Source organism: Amborella trichopoda, chromosome 4, assembly GCF_054954075.1.
Source record: "Amborella trichopoda isolate Santa Cruz 75 chromosome 4, AtrichopodaSantaCruz75HAP2 v2.0, whole genome shotgun sequence".
NCBI lineage: Eukaryota > Viridiplantae > Streptophyta > Magnoliopsida > Amborellales > Amborellaceae > Amborella > Amborella trichopoda.
Window position 1 is genome coordinate 6,465,553 of NC_142339.1, and position 12,672 is coordinate 6,478,224.

At 28.8% G+C, this 12,672-nt stretch overlaps 1 long non-coding RNA gene across 1 annotated transcript; it reads left to right on the forward strand.

Moving 5' to 3' along the window:
- Positions 1-432: 432 nt before the first annotated feature.
- Positions 433-5,729, forward strand: LOC148782227 (uncharacterized). Its single transcript, XR_016053933.1, has 3 exons — positions 433-607; positions 3,956-5,233; positions 5,398-5,729. It is a non-coding gene; the product is annotated as an uncharacterized LOC148782227 (long non-coding RNA).
- Positions 5,730-12,672: the final 6,943 nt, after the last annotated feature.

Sequence of the window (12,672 nt, forward strand, 5' to 3'; positions counted from 1 at the left end):
AAATCCTTTCTCTAAAGATTATCTTTCTTATAATTTTGTGTTCCTAATTTTTATTAAGAAAAATAAGGAATTGATTTGAAAATAGGGAATTGATTCTCTCTATAAAGATTCTCTATCCCTAAAATTCTCTTCTAAAAATCTCCTACTTGTTAATTTTCTATCCATATATTTCATTCTCTTTTAAAAATCTCCTACTTGTTAATTTTCTCTCCATATATTTCATTATCTTCTAAAAGTCTTGTATTTGATAATTTTCTCTCTCTCTATCTCATATCTCCCTCATTATCTTTATCCTCTAAAGATGGGATTCTATCTCCCTCATTATCTTTATCCTCTAAAAATGGGATTCACTCATAAATTTCAGGAATTTCAAAATCTCTTACTCTCCCTCTCCCTCTCCCCACTAAAGATGAGTACGTATCTCTCTCTTTCTATCTCTCGTAGCATTTATCTCCCTCTCCCCTCTCTCTCTTTCCTTCAAAAAAAAAAAAACCTAATCCCATTTGAACCTCCTTATAAATCAATGTTTATTGCGACTTTCTCTCCTCCCAAAAAAGAAAGTAACTATTTCCTCTCTCAAGACTTTGGTTCTTGTTCTTTATTCAAGGTAGGCCTCTTTTACATTGTTTGTGTTAATGTTTTATGCCTCTTCTGCCTGTTTGCCTTCTTGTTTTATGCATTTCTTCATACTGCTGAGCTTCCCATAAATAAACAAGCAAGTGTTATGGTTTTTATATTGATTTTTTTAATGTCCATTGATGTTAATCTTTTTTTAAATGGCTTTGCGCGTTATGGTTTTTATGTTTTCAATGTCCTGTTTTTTTTGTTTTCAATGGCTGATGGTTAGGGTTTACGTTGGTGTATCGTTCTTATCGCATTGCTACTTATTTGGTTTATTTTTCTTTTATGGATGCACGTTTTATGGTTTTCATTACATATTGGTTTGTTACGGTATTGCTTAGTATAAAATGAAACTTTTTACTAGTACAAGTTGTCACAATTAATCTTGATCATGTGATGTGAAATTGGATGGCTGCATTTATTCCATTGACCAAGCTCGAAATTCAAAAAAAAGTTCTCGAAATTTGTGACACACCCAAGTTATCCGATTTTACATCGGATGGTTATAAGTGATTGTATACAATCCCTTGTTTATTTCATTTAATATCTAAGATCTATGAGTGATTAAAAATATCAGAAAAAAAATAAAAATAGAATGACAATTTTTAAAGATCAAGAAATTAGAATAAACCAGTAATACCTATTTTTGAAGTGTAAAACCTCTAAGTAGTCACCATATGACTTCTTCTAATTTTTTAAAAACTTTTATTGTAGATTTTTATTTCAATTTTTTGTTTGAGAAATCAACGTAATATATGTGAAGTGTATAAAATTACATTAGGACAAATTTAGAAATCGGGCATAAACTATTTCTAAGTAATGGAAATTTTTATGAACTTTACATTATTATTTTATGTTCCAAGAGTTATCTAAAAAAAAAATGAGTTATGAATGAAATTTAAAGGCCTCGATATTTTACATTAAAAAATAGTTTTCTAGTTTTGTGGCAAAGATAATTTTATTCATTTTAGATATTTAAAAACTATTAATTTAAAATTTTGAAAATTTTATTTGTTAATGATCATGCTATTGCAATAGCAATCAATGAACAAAATATGACATATATGTGTTGTACGCCATGTTCAGTTCCTATCTTCTATTTTGAGCAAATGTCACTCTTACGGCGTCCTCTCTATCCAGAGATCACGTCTTCCTCCAAACCATTATAAAATGAAGTAATATAAGAGGGGAAGTTTTCTATATTTCACCTTCTGCATAAAATTTATACATTTTTTCTATCCAACAGTCTATTTTGAAAAGACGGTTGAGAGGCTTCAATCACATTGTCACATCTTTACACTATTTTATTTTTAATTTTTCTATAAAATATTAGAGAACATTATGTAAATATTTGTTTTAGATTCCGTTATTGCCAAAATACCAAATACTTTTTGTTTTTATCAAAATACCGAATACTTTCCGTTATTATTGATATGTCCATTTTTTGGACTTCATAACAATTTTTTTAAAAAAAAAACGAAATTGTCCATTTTTAAGTTTTTCATAAACAGAAAATGACAGAAGGGAAGGGATTATCCTCTCTCACTGCATTTCGAGTGCAACCCATCCAACCCGATCTTTTTAGACCTGAAATAGTTTTGTTTGAGGAGAAGACTCTTTATACGTATGCACCTTGGACTTAATGTTTTAATTTGTTGACAAAGAACAAGCTTGTTTTCGTTTTTGGCTTTTGGGCAATGGAAAGTGGCATCTCTTTTATTAGAAAAAAAAGAAAGACGAGAATACGCAGAGGACCTATAACACTTCTTGAAAAACTGAAAAATTTAAAAACATTTGATTTTTCAAAAATCGAAATTGGCCTGATTTCATCTTTTTTAAAAATATTGTTATGAAGTCTGAAAAACGGACATATAAGTAATAATGAAGAGTATTCAATATTTTAGTAATAATGGAAACTAAAAATATTAATGTAATTTTTTCAAAATATTATGACACCCAATTTTGAGAAAATATCTCAATAAAATTAAATAACTAAAATGTCCCTAAAAGTTTTTGGGTATATTTTAATATATTCCTTTCTAATTATAATATTACAATCAAATTATGTAATATTTTAATATATTATATTTTAATATATTCCTTTCTAATTATAATATTACAATCAAATTATGTAATATTTTAAAATATATCCATTCTATTTTTTACTATTATTTTAATATTTTTTCTAACTATAATATTTTAAGACTATATCTATTCCGCTTTTTACCAATATTTTACTATTTTTGTTTCTAACTATAATATTACGAATAAATTGATTTTAAAACCTTGTTTATTATTCAACTATGAATTTTGGGATATGGGTAGAGATAAATTTTAGGAGGTTCTCCAAGATTTAGTAGCTAAGATATATAAAAAAGAAAAAAAAATTTCAAGATTTGGTGGATCCCTTAGGGAGAGAGGGATAAAGTCACATAAAAAGAGAGACCACGAGGAATAACATAAATCTTATTTTTTATTCCAAGTTGTATTTTTTTAATGCCCATTATTGATAAATAATCTGTATGCATATTTGTTTCACTTCCATCCATTATTAGAAAAAGAAAAAGAAAGAAAAAAACATGTATTAGCTACGAGTTATTATTTAACTATTTATTATAATGTTTATTATCAGGTTATTTATAAGGGTGCGGTTTGTATAGAGCCTAGGCTCTAAACAATCAAATTAGAGCCTACCTTAAAATAGTGTCAAGAAATGTGGTTTCAATTATTGGTAATCTTTGTGATAGGCTTAAAATATATTTTTATATTTATTTATAAAGTTTAAAACTTTAAAAATAGTATATATCGACAGATCTATAAAAACTTGAAAATTGATGGTCAAAAAATGAGTTACAAACTGCACTATTTTCAAAACTTGAAATCCATTTTTTTCTCATGTCCATGGTTCTTGATGTCGAGATGATCAATTTGAAGATACTTGGGCATCAAAACAACCTCTTCTAGTGAAATTTTTGAGGTAGGCTCAAATATGATTGTTTAGAGCGTCGGCTCTATATAAACTTTTCCCTATTGATAAACTTGTAGATTAATACATAATGAATTATTAGTATGAATAGTTAACAAATTATTTGTTTTAGTATTAACTATTTTACATTAATAGAAAAACTATATATAGTAAAATTTAATTATTTGTGATTATAGTTCAAAATTTTACAGCAAAATTTGTGGGATTATTGACGTTAATAATATTGTTGATATCTTATTAGTGAGAATAATTTCATATGTTATAATATTAGAAAGAGAGATTCAACCGATCGAGAAAGAGAAATGGAGTTTGTATGAGCTCTAACAAGGGTGGTTTTGTTTGTATCAGGTGTAACATGGATTCTCTCTGTACTGATTTTCTCCCACACGATTCGATGGTTGGAATCCTCTCTTTCCTACCTGTTCAATCCGTTCTTAGATTTAAAACTGTTTCCAAATCATGGAACAAACTTCTTTCTTCCCCCTCTTTCGCCACAACCCATTATCTTGCCTCTTCCCCTCTGGCTCCAACATTACCTCTCCTCTTTCACAGGAATGCATCATTTCTTACATTACTTACATTACAGCATCCCAATCCGGATCCCTCTGTCTCTTGCTGCTCCTTTTGTCGCCCCCACATAAATAAATCTCATCCAAACTCTCGCCACTACTCTTTTTGTCGGTCCAAATCTCATCCAAACTCTCGCAGCTACTCTTTTTGTTGGCCCCGACTATTTAAATCTCATCCAAACTCTCGCTACTCCTCTCAGCCCCAACCATTTCAATCTCATCCAAACTCTAGCCACTTCTCTTTTTGTCACCCCCAACCATTTAAATCTCATCCTGACCACCCGCCATTGTCAATGGCTAGTAGCCACGGGATGGTGTGTTTGAAACTCTATGCTTCCTCTGATCAAATTTTCTTTGTTGGTAACCCTGCAACAGACAAATACATCATTCTTCCTAGGCTTAGTGAGGACTTCATATCAATTATAGGTATGATGGGATTCTATTTCAACCCTATCTCACAAAATTTCAATATTTTCGTTTATGGGCACTCAAAGAATGAGCTGAAATTGTTCATGTTTTGCTCACTGGTGTGGAAATGGCGACCAATTCAAAACAAGTGGCCTAAGTTTAGTACAATTTATGTAAGAATGGTATGTACTAGCAATACCTTGTATGCCCTATGTAATGACTCTCGTATGCTGGAGACTTTTGATCTAGAGAGAGAGATATGGGATGGAATCTCAACTCCTGGGAATGAAGATTCCAAGTGCCATGAACTCCGGTCATGGAATGATGGGATCTCCATTGCCCTACTAATTTCAGATTGGGAGGAACTAAAAATATGGGTTTTAAGTGGAGAGAAGAATTGGGTTCAGATGATACAACTGGATCTTCAAAGCTTGAGACAAAGCCATAGTTCTGAAATCAATTGTTTTTGTATGCTCCCTTTTCTCTTGGTTGAGGATATGTTTTTCATTCGATCGCGGCGGTTTGAGGAATGCAAGATTATAGTCTATAATGTGAAAGATCGAAGTTGTCAATTCCTTGCATCTTACTCAACCAACCGTGTTTCAGATTTTGGGCCTTATCGACCCACCCTCTTCTCTTGTGAATTCAGGTAGTTTCTTAAGCCTGGCATCCAAAATTTCATTTTTATTTTTATTCATTGAAAGTTATTTATTTTCATTGTTCCAAAATTTCATTTTTATTTTTATTCATTGAAAGTTATTTATTTTCATTGTTTGTTGTCATTCTTCTTATATATATCTTTCCCTTCTGCAGGAATCAATGAAGTTCATTACTTGGGAAAGTTGTGGCAGCATAAGATGTAATGGTTCTAAAAAATTTACAAGTTTTAATTTCCACACGGGTTTTTGGGGTTTCACCATTTTTAATGGTTGAGATTTAGAGGCTACCAATTTCTTAGTAGTATCCAGCTTTTGGTGTTTTATTTCTTCCTCAAAATGCAATAAAATTTTGTTATTAGGACAAAAATGTTGATTTTATACCTATGCTCTCTATCCCCCGAGTGTATGAGCTTGCATACTTTTGGTTCTCTATGTATCTTTGCTAGTGATTCCAACATACATTGCTCAATTTGAAAGTTATTTTATTATGTTTGATTTGTTTATCTCATTTTTTTTTTTTATCTTTTGAAATTTATCCAAATACCCAGTGAGAGAGAACACTATTTGACGTTCTACCCATAACATTTGACATAATGGTTATGTGTTGAAATAGTTTTAATTGGGTAAAACGTTAATAGTTTATATCTTATGGATATTTTGAATAAATGACCTTTTATTTAATAAAGGATTATAAATAGTTCTAGATTGAGGGATACAAAACTGTAAGATGAAAACACAATGAGTAAAAAACACAATTACGAATATATTATAGTAAACATAAATAAAGTAACTTTATTCATGTGTACTATAATTATAGTAACTTATAAGCTTATATGAAATAAAACAAATTATTTATGAATAAAAATAAAAATCAGAGAAATTTTGGTTTATTTTTAACGTGCTTACTTTATACTTAACGGATTATATTTATCATTTAAGTAAGTGAGAGATACATTATATAGGCAATTTTCTATACAACTATGCACATGCATTCCACCGAGATGAAAACATATTGAGGCAATCTATTTGTTCTAACACTAATATGTAACATATTTATTTGAAAAAGTATGTAAATATTGAGATGTTGTTTTCCTATTTGGATGTTTGTGTAATTATTAAATTATAATATAATATTATAATATTACATCAAAATGATTCAAAAAATATTAAAAAACACTTGCATATTATAAGATTTTAAAAAATAATATCTGTTATAAAGTGAAATTAGTATTACTTCAAATATTTATTAATTCTTTTTGCTCATCTAATTATCACAACCTAACTAACTATAACATTACATGCTGAAATTAGAGCTCAAAGTTTATATTTTATAACTATTTTACTATGCTAATAAGAACAAATTTAAAATTTGTCCAATAATATCATCTAATTTAAAAACTCTTATTACGTGGTGGTAGTATTCCTGCATCCAGTTACCACATCATGGTATCCATTCCTACCGCTGACATCTCAATTAACACCTTCAAAACGTGACTCCCTCATCTATTGCAATCTATTGAAAAACGGGTAGGATCTGTCCTCCCCACTGGATTACCCAAGATAATAATAATAATAATACAACAAACAATAACATATTATATAATTTATAATACCAATAAATTATTAATAGAATACAAGATTTTGTTATCAATGTATAATTATTAATTATAATTCAATAGTAAACATGATTCAAATAATATTATAAACACTTCCACACCACATGATTAAAAATAATTTCCCCTAAAATTTGACTTTAAAAAATATTCAAAAGAACAATTTTGCCTAAAATACGAAAAATAAAGATATCAAAATTCAGAATATGAAAAACATATATATATATATATATAAATGCGAAGATGAACAGTGATTTCGCCTACCCTCATCACCGTCCAAACTTTATCGCACGGTCACAGTTTTTCAGTAGTGTTTCATTTTTTTTATTTTTTTTTACAAATACAAATTACTTGAAATTTGGAGCATGTACACATCTTAATGAGACACACTTAATAAAAATAAGAAAAAAATAATTCGTAAAATATAAATTGACCAAAATGATATGTAATTAAATGCCAATAATACAAAGTATACAAACTAAAAAATCTTTATATTATCTAAAACAGTTTTCTAGGCAGTGGTATTTTACTTTTCATAATACAATCACTAAAATTGGTTATGTAGCAATATATTAGACCATTGTGTATATGTTGGAAATAGTGAGAGCAATTTTACTATCTTATCATTATATGTAGATAACATTTTACAAGTTGGTAATGATATTGGCATGATTAACCATACGAAATCATATCTACGTTCCCATTTTGAGATAAAAGATATATGAGAAGCCTCATATTTATTGAGCATTAAGATAATAAGATATAGAAATTCGAAACTTCTATGCTTATCTCAAGAAAATTATTTAGAAAGTATTTTTAAAATATTTAAGATGAAACATGTCAAGCCCATAAATATGCCAATTTGTAAAAGCTTGAAATTATCAAAAAAAATGTATCCATTAAATGATAGTGACAAAACTGAAATAAAAAGAAGTCCATATGCTCAATCTATAGGATGTATAAATTATGTCATGTTGTATACAAGACCTGATTTGAGTGCCATAAAAAGGATACTCAGGACCTGATTTGAGTGCCATAAAAAGGACGCTTAGGTATATGCAGCCATAAAAAGGATGTTCAAGTAATTCAGAAAACTAAAAATTATAAGTTGTATTTTCAAGCTGATAATTTTGATGTTACTAAGTACTCTGCAGACTTTGTAAAAGACCCAGATGATAGAAAATCAACCTCAGGACTTGTATTCCTCTTTAAAGGTGGATGTCTTTCGTAGTCTAATAAAAAACAAGGATGTGTAGCTCAATATACTATAGAAGCCAAGTGTACTACTTGTAGTATTGCTACAACTTATGCCGTCTGAATTAAATAATTCATAAATGATTTAAAGTTAAATATAGCCGATAGACCTGTTAATATTTTTTGTGATAATCAGGGTGCCACCTCATCAATTAAAAATGAAGCATATAGTTACAAAGGTAAGCACATTGAAATTGATTATCATTACATTTATGATATTATTTGATGAAACCATTGCAAGTTATTTGCCATCATCTAGTATGTTTGCAGATTTTTTAACAAAAGGATTATGTGCATAAATATTATTAAAGCAAGTAGCTTTGAAGAGATTTAGGAATATCTAAGTCAGGAACTCCCAAATGAGATATTTTTCTTTGATGTCTTAGTCATGAGAGAAAAAGCCGCACTAGCGTGAAAAACCCCATGACATATCTTTGGATATTTTTTGTGTCATGAGATGCATAACCACACTGGCGTGAAAAGCCTCATAACAAAGATATGCTCATAAATGTTTAACCTACTAATTAATTGGTATAGACTTTATGATATTTCATTGTATCCAACTCTCATCACCAAGTAGGAGATGTTGATACGTGTGGGTGACCATGGGTCCTCATATGTGTCATAATTTTCTCTCTTAATTTAATTAATATTTATCTTAATTAATGCATTTTAATGTTTATCACCAAAAGACTTCTTAGAGAGAGAAGATGTTTTTATGCAACGGGTAGAACATAACTACCTATCTCCCAATAAAAGAGGGCCACCTTCTTAGAGTTTAGATTCCAGGAGAAAAGATGAACGTTGGAAAATGGCATCCTCCTATCCCTGTATAAGTAATGTTTCGTAGCTATGGAGATATACACAGAGAAAACGCGTACTCAATAGTTCTGGAAAGCCATGCTCTTTGCGATTTACAGTCTAACGATATTATGTTCAAGACCTAGGAATTTGGAGGGTTATCTCTTTCCCCTCAAGAGTTCAATAGATAATTCAACATTCAACTTACTTTCTTCCCATAATCTCTCTCCACTATTGCACGTTCAAGAAAAGAAGTTGGACGAACCTCCGACCTGGATTCTAGGGGAAGAGCAGAGCTTCCTTCACTTTGCTATAAGAAAGTTTGAGTTGCGCGTGAAGAGTAGAGATTTTAGGAAGAGAGAGAAAGTAGAGATTCTAGGAAGAGAGAGAGAGATTGTTTTCATATCTTAATTTTAGAAATAGGTAAAAAACTTTCTCTATTTTTTGGTTTAAACTTCTTAAAATGATAAGCAAATTCAAGAGAGAGAAAGACATGTATACATATATAAGATTCTTTCCGTATTTAAGAAGATTCTCAATCCAAGATCATGATAACATCTCTCAATGCATACACACCCCTCTCTCTCTCTCTCTCTCTCTTTTTTTCTCTCTCTCTCTCTCTCATTAGTTAGGTTCTTGATGTTATAGAAATCAGGAAACCCTAAAAGTGAGCATGCCCAAGCCACTTGCTCAAATAAACAAAATTAGCTTTTTACCTATCTTTTGTTATCATGCTCTCTGTTTACTGCATGCATCTTCCTCACTCTCAATCAGGTGTCTTTCGCTTTTTCCTTGGTATTAGTATTTGTGACAATTTAGTTACTGGTATTTTCTCCATGTAACACAATTCATTAGTTTCAGTGTGATTCTCTATAATACTTTACATTGCATGGAATGTTTTAGTTATGGATTGAGAGTCTATGTTTAAAAAAATGTAAAAATAAGTATGGGAAAAGTTTACGTAGAGATGAGGCTCAAACAATCAAATTAAAGCCTACCTCAAAAATTTCACTAGAACAGGATGTTTTGATGCCCAAATATCCTCAAATTGATCATCTCGACGTCAAGATGCATAGACATGAGAAAAAAAGTTGATTTCAAGTTTTATAAATAGTGTATTTGTAACGCTTTTTTGGATAGTCAATTTTCGAGATTTTCAAGTTTTCATAGATCTGTCAATCTACACTATTTTTTAAGCTTTAAACTTTATAAATAAAGATAAAAATATATTTTAAGGCTATCATAAAGATTTTCAGTATTGAAACCACATTTCTAGACACTATTTGAAGGTAGGCTCTAATTTGATTGTTTACAGCCTAGGCTCTATACAAACCGCACCCAATAAGTATTCATGGCCAAAAAAAACATATTACAAATAGATTTCTTATTTTGTGAGATTCTTTATATTTTTTAAACCATAGGTTATTATTAGGTTACAAAGTTGCACACCTATGTCTGTATGCACATAAATGGCTTAATTTATGGTGGAGTCTGTCAAATGAAATTCTAAATGAGCTTTTCATTGTGTTCTAAATATTTCTGTAGTATGAGCACCCAAACTGGAAAGTCAATTAACATTTCTCCATCCAGATAGTTATAGATATTGAAATTTGCAATGAGTTATATACATAAATGAATTCATGCCAATGTGCATCATTTTGCGTGCTTTTATACCCAATTGAAAAATATAAGCATCATGGTGACTGGGCATGAGAGATTGAGTTCATATGAGAGAATAAAGAAATAAAAATCGTATGAAATTCTTTTTAATAATTTCAGGTACGATTCTTAAAATTTGTTTGTATATGTTTTTCTTCTTATTTTCTGTTAGCATTAATTGCGTGAGATTTCGATCCAATCAAACACGAAATTATCTACTTTTCTTTTCTTTATATTTTATGTAACCTTTTCTGTCTTAGAAAGGCATGTGTTCTTTTTTTTAATTAATATTAATTACATATTATTTTATTTTGTACTTTTTTAGATTTAGGCTGTGCTTTATAATGATGGTTTTTATTTTCAAAGCATATGTTGATGCTTTAAATTTTCATTCACACCTCATTTAAAAAATGTCTAAGAAAAACGTAATATTTTATATTACAAAAAAATTTATTGATTTAAAATTTTATTACCAATTTAAAAAAATTTAGTACCGATTTTTAGATTCTCCTTTTTCATTACCACGTCAATTGATTTGTTGGCCTTAAAGTTGTTTACAATGAAATGAACTTCAGTTATTTTTAAATAGTAAACTTTCTTATTTTAAGTCATAAAAAATGAATGTTTTTTTTTTTATTAGCACAAAAATAGAAAAATTGTGCTTCCATTTCCTGTTTTATTTCTAAGCAATTGTATTTGTCCCCTTTCCTTTGTGATTACAATTTTCAAATAATCGTGAAAATCATTTTGTGTTTTTTATACTTCTTAGCTTATCTATTATATTTTTTATGAAATATTTAATTTAAGCTTATCTTTTTTAATCTTCTTAACTTATCTATTATAATTGTTATGCTTTAATTTAAGCTTATCTTTTTTAATCTTCTTAATTTTAATTTTGTAATTACGCATGCTCAAAAATGTATTTCTGAGTTATTTATAAAAATTACATTGTATTTTAAAATTTTGAAAGTAATTTGACAATGGAAAATGTGGACCAACTCTTTTATTTTTAAAATAGCTCATGACTTATTTTTAGTTTTTTTAAAAAATTAAAATTAGAAAATAAATAATTTTTTTTCACAAGAAATAATTTTTTATCAGGACTTTTAAGTAGCAGCTTTAGTTTTAATTTCTTACAAAGTAAGTTTGTTTTTGTATTTCTATGCTTCTTAAAATTACAGTAAAATTAATTTTTTATTATAAATTTTCAACCATTATCAATTAAATACATTCTTATATTATGATTTGATCATACTTTTTTTAGGCTTTTCACTATGGATTTTTAAAATTTTAAGTACTTTGTGATCCTCGCAACTCTAAAATTTGAAATAATTTTAAAGGATGTAAAATAATGATATTTTTATTCCAACTACTATTAGTTAAGTACATTAAAGTTTTCTTATTGTCTTTTTTTTTCTTTTTTTTTTTGTATCTCTCCTTACGTTTATGTTTAAAAATATATCAATAATTTATTTTATCTTATGACTATATTTGTTATTTTCTAAGTAGGTCTTCTAACCGATGGAGTAGCAGTAAATTCCCCAGGGAGCATAGTGGACGTGCTCTTTACACCGTCAAACCCTCAAATGAAAACGACAGCTTTTACGTGGCTCGTTGAGCTGAGATTTCATTATTCCGATAGGGAAAAAGTTTATATAAGGATGCCACCTTATAATGTAGAAATACGGTCCCACTCAAAAGTCCAATGAAAAAGGTAGTTTTAATGTTGAAAAATATTTTGATTGATCATCTCAACATCAAGTTGAATGACTATAAAAAAAAAAAAGATTTTAAATCTAAAAAATAGTGTATTTTACAACATATTATCTACATTATCCATTTTCAAGATTTTCATATGTTTATAGATCTACTTGATTTTAACTATTTTTGAAATTTAAAATTTTATAATTAGATATAAAGATAGATTTTGAGATAACCCTAAGAATATTTTACATCAAAATTATATACCATGATAAAATTTGAAGGTGCACCTTACCTCTACATCTACAGATGCATCCTTATGCAAACTACACCCATTTAAAAATGCCTCTGGAATTTTGTATTACCCCACACATTCCTTTTTCTATTTTTTTATTTGAAAA